This window comes from Amphiura filiformis, chromosome 12, assembly GCF_039555335.1.
Source record: "Amphiura filiformis chromosome 12, Afil_fr2py, whole genome shotgun sequence".
Lineage (NCBI taxonomy): Eukaryota > Metazoa > Echinodermata > Ophiuroidea > Amphilepidida > Amphiuridae > Amphiura > Amphiura filiformis.
Genome location: NC_092639.1, coordinates 51,023,602 through 51,039,423, shown reverse-complemented (window position 1 = coordinate 51,039,423; position 15,822 = coordinate 51,023,602).

Here is a 15,822-nt window from a genome sequence, read left to right as displayed (position 1 = left end):
TCCACACCCATGACGCCGACAAGACCACCGCCAGGCTTTGAAGAGCAGGCTCCGTCACTCATTCCGAAAGACCCCATGAGCCGAGAAGAATGGGAGACAGAATCTCGATTAAATAGCTCCCTATTGGTCAATTTGGGCAGTGCAGAACGAGCATCACGTCCCAGCAACTATAGATATGAATATAGCGGCAGTGATGAGGTGGCTACCTATACACACACTCCAACCACCCGTGAAGTCCTCCGACCGCAAACCCCAACACCTCAGATGGCAGGGGTCCGCTACGAGTGGGAAGATCAACTAGCATCACCACCCAGTAGGAAGGAACCTGAGCCAGAACGGCACGTTGTCTTAAGCATCCCCCAGGAGAGACCATGAGTACCAACATCAGCCAGGCGCTAGGCCCAGGGACAATCGGCGGGGAGTGCTCTCAACACCTCTAAGGAGCAACTCGGGAACAGGGCCACCGTCCCTCCCCTGGAGTATCCTGCGACCAATACCAAGATACAACAGAGAACCACCCCATCATCAGTACGACCCAGACGAAGCCCAAGAGAACTACGGGTACCTAGCTGAAGGAGAAGAATCGAGCGCCACACTCCCCACCCGCGCACCTCCACAAGCTACATGTACCACAGGGGTCCCCAAGTCCAAAAGCCCCAGAAGGCGCAACCTCAGGAAGAATATAAGAGACAGGACATCCATGGAAGCAGATCTCTGTGGACACCCCTTAACCCCGAAAGGGAAACCTATACCGGGCACTTAGCCCGGGGGCGTCCAAAGTTGCTACCACACCGTTATGATGGGAAGGAACGATGGGAAGACTACTTCCATCATTTCGAAAATGTGGCGAAGATTAATAGATGGTCGGAAGAGGAGAAGTCAGCCTACTTAAAAGTGTTAGCTTAAGTACAACAGTAGGGAGATGTCTCTATGAACTAGAGCAGGAGGAAGCACAACCGGACTACCAGACCAAAGTCCTCCACCTTGCTCGGAACTATGGGACTCAACACCTGGCCGTGGCTTACCAGGCTGAATTGAAGGCCAGAAAAAGACAGGAAGGCGAGTCCATTGTAGACTTGGCGAGGGAAATCCAACAGCTGGTAAGCCTCGCTTAACCACGGATTCCAGCGGTGACCAGGGAAACACTGGCACTGAATGCCTTCCTGGACACCCTGGATCAACTTAGTTGTTAACAGAAAGGTTACCACTCTAGCCGGTGCTGTCCAATTAGCTGCAGAACTAGGAGCATTCAGACAGGCAGAGCTGAAAAAGAACGCTCCGAGGAAATTCATTAGAGCAGTTAATGTAGAAAAAGAGCCAGCGTCATCAATAGGAAGGAGCACCTATAGCGGTTGGTCAGCGGCTTGAGATACTACTGGTAAATCCCACCAATCAGTTATCATCATGAAAGTAATTCAAATTAAACTTGCTTTACAGAAACTGTCTTCTGTGGTTTGATCATAGAGGACAAAGAGTCCTTAGAGATGCATGAAGGAACTAATAAAATTTTGTTTGAAGGACAGCCATCTTGGAGATGGCAAATGAGCTTCTTCCAGAGTCAAATAATATGCCATCAAGTTACAATCAGGCGATCACTTTAGTCAAACCATATCTGGCTCCTTGCTGCCAAAGCTATGTATGCTCTCAAGACTGCGCATTCTTAACAAATTCAGCTAGCAATTGCTCAAATTGCTTTTAGGAAGTATAGGAACATAAACCTACTTCCCACAAAATTGACTTGACTGCCTATATACAGCACTTCCAAATTAAATTCACACTGTGCAGAGTAACCACTTCACATGGCAAAAAACATGGCAAAAACGGAAAAAGTAGGATGTTGATTCACATTCTGCAAAGCTTTCAGAGCGATTTGCCAATGCTAAAACAGTATGGGTCCAGAAGCCATCACTGTTTCATCCCAATGTCACACAATGAGCTGAAACAAATGAAAGTTTTTGGAGATGATTCCTTCTGCAATGTAGGAGTGGACTTCAGTGTCCCAACAACACAAACAAATATTTCAATGACCAATTGTGATCCAGGTCCAGAAGTTGCAATGATAATCCATTTACGGGATCCATTGGATCGTTGCTCATCAGAGGATATTATAGGACAACAACGTGGACACATGCTTGTGAAGAAAGTTCAGGGACTGAAGCCCAAATCAGAACAAGCAAATAAAAGCTGTAATAATCTGATCTTTTTGCTGCACCAGACAAGAGTCACACACTTAAATATAAGAAACAACTGTAATACACCTTTGTAAAAATGTCACCCTCATCCAGTTTATTAGTTTGACGACAAAATACAACCAAGCAATCACAGAAGATAGAACCCTAACCATTTTAGTAGAAAATTCATATGCTGAGCAGGAGGTAATCTGGTAACCAATACCATGGGAAAGGAATGCCCAATTATGAACTAATATCAACAAAATGGTCATAAGTTTTGGCAACAATGATAATCCTATGTATACACTGTCAGCTCTTGTCTTATCTTGTGCTAAATATTATTACAACTACAATGTTAGTGAAAGTAAAGTTTTTTTGACACTGAGCAGTCATACAGCCAAAAAGAATACCTTCTGGATGGAAAATTGATCCGAGTCAAATGTTTCATATTCTAAAGAAATACTTTTATTTTCGGAATCAAGACAAAACAGTTAATGTTATGGGGGTTGGACAGGAAATTGGTGACAGAAAGGCAATTTTTCTGGCTACATGTACAAAATGTATGTCCTTCATCAAGTACCAATGAGTTGTGGCCCATTTGTATCTTTTATGGAGGAGATGATAGATAGGAACTTGAATCAAATATATTGGAGATGCCAAAGTTATGGATTCAATAGAAAGTAATCCAGGAGAACTACCACCACAATCTAAATGGTTTCAGTGTGTATTCTACTGACTCTTTAAGTTTAAGTTCTAAGGCAGAATTTGACATATCTTGATCAGGTCTAAACAAAAGTGTCACTAATCGGCATAATCCAAATTCACTTTTACCAAGTATTGCCTTAAATAAGAAAATATTATGTATAGATCATGCTGTGGCGTGAGTCATTGGTAAACTTGTAGAACTTCACTATATTCAACTTTTAAAGTAAAAACATCAGTTACACCACGGTTTACAAGGTTTAGCAGCTATGGAGAAATCCTTATCAAATTTTTAAACCAATATGGTACAATGGGGCATACAGAAAGTTGCACCCTTGGACACTGGAAAGACTGAAGTGAGTGAAGTCTTTAGGAAGGTAAGGAGAGTTGACTATGAAATTAAGATGGGATATAAACATTTATAAGAAGAATAAAATCTTTCATGTCAATCTGTTGAAGCAATTTGTTCAGAGTCCCAGGTGTCATATGATAGAGAAGATATAGCATTCTAATCTATAATAAACATTAAAAATGAAACATTAGACAAAAGGAGTACACACAACCACTGTCAATATTTAGGAAATCTCAACATATCTTTTCTTTTTTTTCCCCATTTATTTCAAGAAACTTGACACTACACACGCACCCACCCCACACCTTTTGATACATCAATTTATGAAAGCATGATAGCAAGACAGTCTCTGCAAGAAAGAAGTAATGAAATCATCTCACTGCAGTCACTGCAGAATTTCTGGCATTTGCACGAAACCCATCACAAAGGAAAGTCTTTGGAGATTGTAAATGAACTTCTTCCAAAGTCAAATAACATGCCATTAAGTTATTCAATCAGGCGATCACTTTAGTCAAACCATATCTGGCTCCTCGCTGTCAAAGCTGTGTATGCTCTCAAAACTGTGTGTTCCCAATATATTCAGCCAGTATTTGTTCAATAAGTATTTCATTGGATGCCATTAAAGATCAGACTTGTCCACTTATAATGGAACTTCAAATTAGCTCTCATTGCGCAGAGCACCCACCTAAAAAGATCATTTGAAATAATTACAGACATTGCATGACGATTGGCAAAATTTATTTTCAGCAAATGGGTTGATTGTGAAAGAAAGAAACAACAAGCATCTGAAGCATATCAGAATCCAGAAATAGCTGAAAGAAAGAAACAACTAGCGTGTGAAGCATATCAGAATTCAGACAGAAATAGCTGAAAAAAGACACAACAAGCATGTGTACATTCACAGTACACAAAAGTGCCACTAATTGGCATAATCCAAATTCACTTTTGCCAAGTATTGCTTTAAATAAGAAGGTATTGCTTTGTATAAGAAGAACATTCTGTGGCATGAGTCGTGTTAAACTTGTACAACTTCGACTAGATTCAACTTTTAAACTAAAAACATCATTTACACGACTCACTGAAGGTCTAGCAGCTATGGAGAAATCCTTGTCAAATTTTAAAACCAATATGGTACAATGGGGTATACAAAAAGTTGCACCATTGGAGACCGGAAATACTGAAGTCATTAGGAAAGTAAGGAGAGTATAGTATGAAATTGAGATAGGAGATAAGAAAAATAAAATCTTTCATGTCAACTTATTGAAGCAATTTGTTCAGAGTCCCAGAGGTTTTACTAGCGTCTGTAGATAGGGAGGTGGATGGTGACAAAGATTTGCCTTGGACTAGTGATGAGACTCTGGCTGATGAGCTTATGGATGAAATAGATTCTATTATTCAAAAGTGGTTATATGCATCATCTCAGATAAACTAATAGAATATGAAATAGATAGGAACATCTGGTTACACCTTGACAAGATGATCAGCATTTTAAGAGATTCAGATCCTGAACCCAACCTCATTCAAGGAAAAACAAGAAGATGCAGAAGATTGTTGTGAACTTGCAGATTATCAATGGGGTTTGAACAATGCTAAGATGACGATCACAGAATACATAATGGCTGCAAATGTATTTCATCGTTTATTCATTATTAGGTACATGTGACATAGCATGATCCCTAATTGAGGGATATTTTGATAAATAACACAATTTGTTATCATATTTGTTCACTATTTGTAAAATGTTCATATTTATAGATTTAGTTTTAATCATAAATGTATACTACACAGTATACAAATTGATAACACCAGATATAATAATATAGCTTTAGCATTCAAAGAGAAAGTTAAAAAGCTCATCCTTATACAGAGTTACAATTCTGATGTGAGGAAGTGAAGAGATACATTCGAAGTTGAAGTGTATAAAAGTTTTTCAATAAAATAGAACAGATCTGCACTGCGATTCAATTGTAAAAAAAATGTGAGGGGCTTTATTGCTCATACTAGATATCGAAGACTGATCATTTCTACATGAATTGGCATTTATTCATTCTTTGCCAAAGTACTCAAACATGTTAGTACCATACTCAAAACTCGCCTTTGATACTCTGAGGAATACATCCCTGCCAATAGCCAATCCCGATGCGATAAACACCCTTTTAACTTGTGTCGTTAATTTAGTGGGTACTTCATCAAATGATTTTAATTCATCCAATTACTGGGTCATGCATAGATCTCCTAAATAAATTCATTGTTATAATTGTATTTGGATTGTGCAATTTATCTCATTGACAATCACAATACTAGTGAAACTGTTAACAAATTAAGAATGAAGGCAAGAGATTTTCTTCGACCCTGAGAGAAACTGGAGAAAACTGACATCAGATGACAGAGGACTCCGCTTTCAGTCTGGCAACACACAAGTTTGGTCCAGACGTCATTCCAGAAATTCACAGAAGAGAGAACGAAGCTTGCAAGCTCTTTGACGATAGTATTTATGAAAGGGGTATTGCAGTAGAACCTGTGCATAAAGACTCAGATGAAACTGTACTTCAATCTACTGCCAGTGAGATGCTCAAATTTACTCGACACGTTTCTCAGACAAAAGAACGACTTAAGGATGATTTTGTGCTGAAATATGAAAGTTTTCCTAAACTTCTAATTCAATGCCCAAAACATATGATAAAGCTCTTACAATGATTAAACCCTACTTCGCTCCTCATTTGAAGCGTTATATTTGCAGTCAAGATTGCAGCTTCCTAGCCAATAATTCTGTCAACTGTCCGAACTGTGAAGGAAATAGAAAACTGCATAAATATGATGAACCAACTCCAAGGAAGATGTTTCACTCATCCAATTTGGCTCAAATAGTTCAAAGCACTCATTGACTAGATCAACAGAAGTTATTAGATATCCATGACACAGATGATTGGAGGCATTGGTTCAGTGCGAATGGAATTTTTGCAGGGGATAGTGGAGGAATTGTTCTGGGATTGACTGCTGATGAAGTTGACCCTTTTAAAAATCACAATATGAGACATTATTCAATAATTGAACATAAAGCCACAGGAGATAAGAGTATTCCAGGTATTCAGGAAAGAAATGATGTACACTTTTACAGATGGTGAGAACACAAAATGGAAAGGGGGGGCATATCAAATCACCAGTGCACTGGTTGATTTTGTCCAAACGCGTCTTTGTGATACAAATCATTGAATAAAACAGATCATACTATTCAGATCATACTATTCTAGCTACATTGTACAAAGTTTCACATGCCAGTTAAACACATGAATCCAGATGAGAATGAACTAGTTGACCATCCACTAAACAGCCAAAACTCCAACACCTTGACAGAGTGATGAACCTGGTGTATCATCAAACATAAATACTACATGTTTGAAAACAGATAACTAGCTTACGACATATCTAAAGAGATCAAGAGACATTTTCTCCATCAGAGAACATACCAGACATCTACGTCTACAGATAGAACCCATCTGTAACGGGACCAATCTCTTGAACCGATTTGGCTATCGAGACAACCAGCCTATAATACCAGGGACGTTTTCCTTCCCTCAAGCATTCCACGAGGAGTGGGCTAAAACTACAGCCAAATACAAGAAAAGACTAAATAAAATAGTTGAGAAATACCTCCCGGATGTCGTCCCAAGTTTAGATCTCCACCTGGAGGAACATAAAATACTTCAGAGCCACCATCAAATGGGAGATAGGAGATGTAAATGTATACAAACCCTTGATTGAAGGAGTTGCTTCAAATTCTGTTTCCTATGAAACAGATTCTATTATTCGAAAGTGGTTATGCAGCACCTCAGATAAACTAACAGAATATGAAATAGATAGGAACATCTGGTTACACCTTGACAAGATGATCAGCATTTTAAGAGATTTGGATCCTGAACCGAACCTCAGTAACAAGGAAAAACACTAGATACAGAAGATAGTTGTGAACTTGCAGATTATCAATGGGGTTTGAACAATGCTCAGATCACAGAAAAATCATGGCTGCAAATGTGTTTCATTTATTCATTATTAGGTACAGTACTAGTAGTGCTCATCTAACTCCATATATGATGCAACTTATTGATCAAGTCTCAGTGTTTACATTCATAGTTGTCATTTTTACCAGCATACTCAAGAAGACATTGCAAATAAAACTGTAGACTCTCACTTAGTTCATGTTTGCTGCAGCAAAACTAACTCCATATATGATGAAACTTATTGATCAAGTCCCAGTGTTTCTAATTTTCTCACTGATGTGCTTCGCAACTGAGCAAGCGCAAGATTTGCATTACATTCATAGTTGTCATTTTTACCAGCATACCCAAGGAGGCAGTGCATATAAAACTGTAGACCCTCACTTAGTTCACGCACATGTAACATTCCCATATCACATGAAAGTGAAAGACAAGATGCAAATCCCTGATGTATAAACTGTTATTTATGATACCATTACCAACATTTATTAGGTAGCTCACAGAATAACTCCATATTTGGAGGATTGTAAGATACATTTTATTGCCCGTTGTATCCAGATACTGAAAGCCTAATTCAGAGGACATATCGTATCGATAATTTTGGCTGAATTCGCGAAATTCAACGAATCAATGAGAAATATTTCTAAAAATCACTGTACCAAATGGAAACTAAATGTGTACTGCCTCAATATACATTGTACTAGTCACAAACTCAAGTTCTAAATAATTCGGAAGGTAACTATCATGTACATTTAGACCAATAATATCATTTTTTAAAGTGTCACAATTTTTGGACCACTTTAACATGTGTCACTTATTTTCATTTTATACCATTATCCCTATAATTATATAGACGTGTGAAGGTGTGAGATCTTCTTCATACTACAAATTACTACCGTAGACTGCAAGGCAAAAGGCCACTCAAATCTGCGACCAAGAAATGTGCGCAGTATTCAAGCTCGCAATCACATTGGAGGAGGCTTATTCTGCACAAAAAAAACACACCAAAAGCAGAGATAAGGATAATGAAGGAGGAGGAGTACTCATACAACGCTTTAAAATCAGCCGTACAGAATGAAATGCTTCAAGAAAACACATCCCTGAGATTAAAGCTGATTCGAGCCATAGTAGCGAAACATCGCTTAAACAAGAAGCTGCAAGAAAGTAAAAATGCAGTAAAAAGATATAAACACAGAGGAGTAAGATAAGACAGAGCGCGTACCACCAGTCAAAGTCCCCGTGTATTGTATGCTACCAGTTCTCGCATATTCATAAGGGCCGATTGTTCGATCGTGCTGTGTCTAACAATCACGCCAGCGCTATACGCGATAGAGCATTGCGTGCTTTCGCGTAATAGACCATGAAAATACGCGGTAATTGCGTAGCAGTCTCGCCTGTCGCATTTCATGGAACAATCGGCCCTCATTATCGGATGAGGCGGAGACTTTGACTGGTGGTACGCGCTCTGTCTTATCTTACTCCTCTGTGGATATAAAGCTTTGCTTTTAAGATGGAAACAAGCAGAGGGGTCGGAATGCTGGAATAAAAAATGGGACATACAGCAAATGTCAGATGTCTCGACACAAGAAACAGTTGAAAGATGATTGTACTGCTGCTTTAGCTTTTCTCAATTGTTACAGGAGTAGTATGAAGTCAAAAATGTTATTGTTCGTAATAAAACAAATATGGCAAAGTTGAGACTCTTACAGAACTCAATGACTGTAATGATGGTGTAAGTGACATGTTAGAAGAAACTCCAGAGAACATAGAGCGTTTGCGAAATCTGAACTTGGCCATGCTTGTCAAGACAAAGTTCAACATCAGACGAGGTGTATAATTCCTTCGCTATGATTTCAAATCTTCCAAGATTATATAGTGTCAAGCCCCGGGGTACTCAGTACAAATGACCATACGGGACGTGCCTTAAATATGGGTAGCATTTTCAGCCTCTTGGTATATCAATGACCCCTTTTTCAAAGCCTATTTTGGTATATGAATGGGTCCTTTTTTCAAAATTTTCTCAATTTTTTCGGAAAATAGCCCAATTTTTCCTTAATGTAGCCAAAATTTTCAACATTTTCCCAAAATTTTGGGAAAATTTGTAAAAACGAAGACAATTTGGGTTAAATTTGGCCGAAAATTTTGACTTTTGGTATATAAATGGGTCCAAATTTCTTGAAAAATTGGTATATTTATGGGTCCACTTTCAAATTCTCAGCGGCACGTCCCTACCAAAACCAAACTGGAGTACCCCCCCCCCCCCGGGTATAGTGTCAAGCAACAGATGCAGGATTGACAGGATTTCATATTCCAATCAAATGCACGCCTGTGGATTAAAAGCCTGGTGTTCAGCGTGACTTAAAAGTCCCGATTCAGAAAAAATTACCAGAACTAGTCAAAGCAAAGTTATTAAAGGATAGAAAAATTAGAATCAAGATTAGTGGGGATGGGACACAAGTTGGGAAATATATACACTTTGTGAATGTCACTGCTGTTTTTCTAGATGATGTAGACCGTCAATTCTCCATATGGCAATTATGTAATTGCTATATAAATTCCTGCTGAGTGTATGTGGCCTCATGACTGTAAATTCTTCTCACTCTTGCATTTATTGTGATCTCCATAAAGATAAATATCCAGTTCCAAATGCAAAAGGTGCAACGACAACTACGATTTGTGACCATAAGTGCTAAGAAATAATAAATGCAAGAGTGAGAAGACTTTGCACTCATGAGGCACTATATGACCTTGAACACCACCAATAGATGAGGTTCTTATAGTGCAGCTATAACCAAAGTTTGATATAAAATTGGATCAATTGAGCCCATATTATTATATTGGTCGAGCTATAAATTTTAAAAATCATAGTGAGACCAATAAATATTGGGCATAAAGCATCCAATTTTATATGTTTTGGATCCAATATTGTCATACACTTGGATTCATCAAAAAATAATAATGGTTGCAATAGGATTGTAACTGTTCATAAAAGACCAAATTTGTGAATTTACAAATTGAGCTCAAATGACCTTTGACCTCAGTATATTACCTTGAACACCACACAAAAAAAAGGAACCAGAGTTTCTGACCATGGCCCACCTTAGTCACTCCGCCTATCCATTCGCGAGATACAGCATCAGGAAGCTGGGAAGCACAGACAGTGCAAAAACAGTATGCCTCGCGGTGGAAGCATAAAAATGGGATAGTCCCAAACCAACAGCAATCTGGGGGAAGAATTCTAAGTGTCCGTCTGTTGAGCTTTGAGGACATCAGCCGGGTGTACACCTTCATCAGAAATTATACAGAAGAACATGCAGTTTCCCAACCAGGGTGTGTTGCTGGTCACAAGGCCAATTCGAAGCTGCTGCCTTGTTCCAAGACCAAGCAAGATGCCTATAATGCATACAAAGTAGGCACGGAGTGAACCGGTTAGTCTGTCATTTATTTTAATGTTAAATTTAAATATAACTATACTTAGCACCAAAGTGATGCCCACAGAAGCCAAGTTTTTGACACACGCCAATCAGGGAATCCTACTGTTCTGCATTACAAATTATATCTCTTCTTTACATTTTCACATAAATGATGATCACACCAGTAAACTCTAGGCCTACTATAATGAGCTGTCATCATGTCCAATAAAAAGTTGGTACTTCGTTTTGTACTTGTTTTGTGTTGTTTTACAGATCACCCGAGCTGTAGCCAACTTTGGCTTCATCTCTGCGGGGACATCATGAGAAGCAAGCCAGCAAGTGACTTATGTAGTCCATAGACTACAGCTTTGATTTTGCACATCAGGTGCACTATGCAGCAAATCCCATGCAGCCCAGGTCCAATTTATTTCATGACTCCGTGGAAATGTTGGCTGTTTGGGGTTTGTTGTGAGACAGTCTCACAGATGTGCGTGGGGAAGGGCAACAATGTGGTTCTTACCTATTTTCACCACCTTTTTGAGACCTGCATGAAGAGGACCTCAGCATGCATTGTGATAATTGTTCAGGACAGAACAAAAACAAGTAAAGTGGCTCTGCTGTCTTGGGTGCTTTACTTCCTCATTTATCAGGTAGCTCAGAGAATAACTGCAATTTGGAGGATTGGAAGATACATTTCATTGCCCGTTGTATACTGACAGGCTAATGCAGAGGATATCATATCGATAATTTTGGCCAAATTCATGAAATTCAACGAACCAATGAGAAATATTCCTAAAGCTTTCCCATCAACTTTATATATCGGCTATGGTAGTTATTAGGTATTGCCCGTGATATTTTTTAAAATAAATGTTAAGTGTACTAAATGTGGGAAATTGTATTCTTTGTCCGATATCAGCGGTCCATTCCGGAGAGAGAAATGCACCAAATCGTACAAGTTCAAGGTTGCCTTACCAACCAGAGACGTTGCGGTGCTAAGTTGGTGAAAGAAGAAATGCTGGCTGATAAAAGATTTCTATGATTTTCTCATCTGAAGTTACACCTACAACTTATACAAGCTCAATACTCATACTCCAATAGAACTGGTATTTTTAATGTGAATGAAACGGATTCAATAAATTGAAAAAGCATGGCAAAGAAAGAAGTTTGTTTGATGATGTCTTAAACAACTACTGTTTGTTGATTAATTGTCGTTTCTTCAGTGAGATGATAACTTGCATAATCCTTAGATTTCAGGTCTTCCTACTATGTGGCAGGTACAGGGGTAACATGTTCATGTGAAACCTCTCAGAGTCTTTTATTTCAAAAACTCTTGGATATCGAATGACGGCAACATTTCATTTGCATTTTACACAATATATTATTTGGCGCGTGGCAAAGATTAGTAGATACGGTTTTACGGGAATGCGACTCCTTCGCTCGAGCATATATTGATGATATTGCAATAGATATAGCATGGATTGGGCATCTCACATCAAACATGTGGGAGAGATTCTGTCACGTCTCCAAACGGCGGGTCTAACAGCCAAACCAAGCAAGTGCCACTTTGGGAAATCATCAGTGTCCTACTTGGGCCATGTCATTGGTAATGGCAAGTCCCGTCCTCACTCTGACAAAATTGAAGCTATGAAAAACTTCCCTCGGCCGATTACAAAGAAGGATATACAGTCGTTATTAGGCTTGGCTAGCACTGGTTTCTGTGCTGTACTCTGATACCTGTAGGATGATTTTCCAACTGTAGGATAGTAGGTGTGTGTGTGTTCCTCCAAGTCAAGAACTGGACCCAGAAGGGGTTGTAGGCTCGTTTGCTAATAATATGTATTTGTTTATCATGCAGAAACAACCCTAGTCATAAAGACATTCCTAGTACAAGTGGTGGCCAAATTTGTGTGTAACATGGAGAAGAATATGAAGAAGAAGCCAACACGAAGGGGTAAGTGAACATGTGTAATGACAACTTAGCAATGAGTAGAGTGGCAAAAATTTTGAAAAAAATTATTTGTTTTGAAGTTTTGGTTGTAATAGATATTGTAATGTTCAACATTACATGCATCAAGGATCTTAAGGGTATTTCAACATGGTCAATGTGTTAATTCCCACACCTTGGCCTTTACCATATGAAGGACGATTTATTTGGACTAAACTGCAATATAAAACCTCTCAAAATGATATTGTTTATTGCCGAGTAGATACTCAGGTCATTTTTACAGTGTTGGACCATACTCACTGCGCCTATATATTAGGGTTTCTAGGTGGCAAGAACCAGACCCAGAAGGGATTGTAGGTCCGTTCACTAATAATATGTGTTTGCTTATCATGCAGAAACAACCCTAATCATAAAGACATTCCTACATTATGATATATGCCTATCTAATGATTCCATTATTGTATGTATATGGAGAGACTTTCCTCTACTCTTCAGTCTAATCTACAACTTGACTGAGAGAGCACCTAACTGAAGATTTAAAATGCCATCGAAATGTGAAAAGCTGATCTTCAGTAATTAAATAGTTATACTTAGAGTAGTTCACATATCAATAAGTGTACTTGTGTATTAATGGCCACGCTATTCATTCGTCACAGATGTGAATGAGCAGTAAGTTTTTTGTTTTTTCACAAAAGTTTTTAACATGAAAGGGGAGCGGACCGTGTGTGAGACACAGGCCCGGTGTGCCCATGTGGATCCGCACCTGAGAGGAAGACATCATGAAATAGACAAGGAAATGGAGCATCAAATTGCCAGGGCAATTGAAGGAAAGGCAAGCTACCATGGAAGACGGCATGAACCCACAATGTTCACCAATTGATTTCATTATATGATTCGAACATAACCAATAACCATAATCTTTGCACCTAATTATACTCTCATTTACCAAATACACTAAATGTACTAAATGCCTTGAGAGATTTACTCTAGAATCACTGTAGCAAATGGAAACTCAATGTGTACTGCCTAGATATTGTACTAGTCACAAACTCAAGTTCAAAATAATATAGATGGCAACTACCATGTACATTTAGACCAATATATCTTTTTTTTAAAGTGTCACAATTTTTGGACCATTTTAACATGTGTCACTTATTTTCATTTTATACCTTTATCCCTATAATTATATAGACGTGTGAAGGTGCAAGGCAAAAGGCCACTCAAATCTGCGACAACTATATGGAATCAGTCAAGAGCAAGAAATGCACGCAGTATTCAGGCTCGTTATCACATTGGAGGAAGCTTATTCTGCACAAAAAAACACCAAAAGCAGAAGGTAAAGATAATGAAAGCACACACTACCTGATGCAAATTCTGTATAAGTGCTCAGGTATAGTTTCTACAATTTTGTTTGTTTTCAGTGACACTGCAATTAATGTTTCGTTGATTGACAAATTATTTTATTTGTTCAATTCATTTCTTAATAGGGCCTATGTTGAAACAAAATTTAATGAAAACTAAAAGATACAAAAAGATAGAAAAACTATTTGAAAATATTTTAATGATTTTCAAAAATCCTTTGTCTCTGAAGTATTGCATCTAGCAAAAATTTCATATGTAAGGCTATAAAGTTTATCATGATACTAACTTTAATGTATTAAAGAACATTATTCAAACAATGTACGGTACCAGGGTACCATGATATCGTTATAATTAATATTTTGAATTTATATTCTCATCAGATTATGAAGCCCATGAAAACTGAAGGATTCTGTCCAGGTATTAAACCCCACGTCTCTGTGGGTTTTGTGAAGCATTTCATGTCGAGGATATTTGACGATTGAAAATGTTCTCCTTTGTGAGATCTAGGAATTGGATTTCATTTTCCGATGCTACGTGTGTGAATTTGAGAGATAGGTGGAGATCGTTGATTTTGGATACAAAAATTTCAAGTTGCTCCACTGATCCTGACCATATCATTAGAGAGTAATCCATGTAGACATGGAAAGATATGATATGTTCATCCATATGTAATATTTTTGGACCAACTTATTTGCGACTAGGCAACTGAAAGATACGCTAGATCTTAGGCCTGTAGGTGTTCCTGAGATTTGGAGAAAATAATGACCATTAAATTCAAAAGTGTTCCTGAAAAGAACAAGTGTCAAAATCTTTCTCATGTATTGCAAATTAGGCATGGGAGGGTCGAAAGTGCTTCCATGGCAACCTCTTATGATGTATATTTTTAATGTTTTCTGTATGATTGAAGGCATGCTAAGGAAAAGTACGTAGTTTTCCTTTTACTATCTTTACTGGAACGACATGATGTAGGTTACAACCTCAGAGAAATCAATGCAGCTTTGAAATAAGTGTTCTTTGAAAACAGACATATTTGACAGAGAAACCAAAATGATTGAACAAGATCCCTTTGGTTTTCAATTTTGTCACAATTCTGTCCTCAGATAAGTGGGAACCACATCAAACATGCCATACTGAAGCACTGGGACATTATTAAAGACTAGAGCGGTTCTCGACTTGCGCGGTTCTCGACGCAAAGCGTCGGCCGCAATGCCTCCACCTTGACGCGTATCATTTTAACTGGTGCAATTTCACTAGGAACTGGCCATCTCTAGATGACAGTGTAGGTTTTTAGGAAAAGTGTAACAAATGCAAGATGACTGTACCCACCAGGTTTCATGCCCATACGACAGTTTTTAGTAATTTGACCTCAGATGACCTCTGGGTGAACCTGGATGACCCCAAAATGACCTTCAAAAAATTAAACTTTAAATGTCCAAAATTTTGACTCTAAATGTTGACTATACCCACCAAGTATTATGCCCATACGACAGCATTTACTAATTTGACCTCAGCTGACCCCTGGATGACCCCAAAATGACCTTCCAAAAATTTGGCTCTAAATGTTGACAGCACCCACCAGGTTTCATGCCCATACGACAGTTTTTAGTAATTTGCCCTCAGATGACCCCTGGGTGACCCCGGATGACCCCAAAATGACCTTCAAAAATTTGGTTCTAAATGTTTACAGTACCCACCAAGGTTCATGCCCATGTTTATAGTACCCACCAAGGTTCATGCCCATACGACTGTTTTAGCTAATTTGACCTCAGATGACCCCTTGATGACCTTGACCCACTAACCAAACCTACTGGAATTTGAAGACCACCAATGACCATCCCTCCACCAAATTGCATCACTGTACATCTTACCAGTTCCGAGAAAT